An 871-nucleotide genomic window follows, 5' to 3' on the forward strand; every position below is an offset into this window, starting at 1 on the left:
GTTTAATTACCACCTATATCAGCCACAGAACCTGTTCATACAGTATGTGTTTGGGTTTAAAGGGATGAGGTGGCAACTCTAAGCCACACTCATCATCTCGGGCACCACAGTCAGGCACATGAGTAAATAAATATCTATGTTTCTATTAATTCTTGATGTGGACTCCTCCTAACTGCTATATAGGGATGTCTCCTGGAAACAAATCTTGTGCTTGAGGGGCAAGAGCAGGGTGTAAGGTAAGGCCTGAAGCAAGTTTGCAGAGAATTGTCAACAGGTAAAGGTTATCCCATAGGCATTCCCACACATTAGTTCCCCCGGGGGAGGCTTGTGTCCATGGTATACTGCTAAGATAAGGTCGCTACCCCTGGATCCAGCCAGGAATGGGTTAAACAGCCGGTATGCTCCTTCACTTTACAACAGCATTTAGCTGCATCAACCTAAACAAAAACAAAATTGTGTCCATTGTTTAATTTTGACCATGAAGTTTACGCGTATGCATGTGAACTTTTGTGTGAATGTTTACATGCATACAGCATAAATGAACATGCCACAAAAGAGCATCCGTTGGCACACAGGCACCGGCTCAATGTGTATATAAGTTAATGAAAATGAGGGGAAAATGGCTTCAGCTCATGCTCTCCACTCAGCAGCTTGTCAGGCTCCAATAGACTAAAACAAAATGGCGCCCATCTGCACACAGGCACCAGTTCACTGTGTATATAAGTTCATTTTTGCATGTGGGTAGGTTAGGACCAGTGGCGGCTGGTGCCCCATTGGTCATTCCAACCCGTCACCCCACACTAACCCCCCCTTCGCTCGAGCCCGCCACTGCACACCATATCCACATCCCCCACCGTGGTCGCCGGCTCGC

This window comes from Aquarana catesbeiana, linkage group LG01 (assembly GCF_042186555.1).
Source record: "Aquarana catesbeiana isolate 2022-GZ linkage group LG01, ASM4218655v1, whole genome shotgun sequence".
In the NCBI taxonomy this organism is placed as follows: Eukaryota; Metazoa; Chordata; class Amphibia; order Anura; family Ranidae; genus Aquarana; species Aquarana catesbeiana.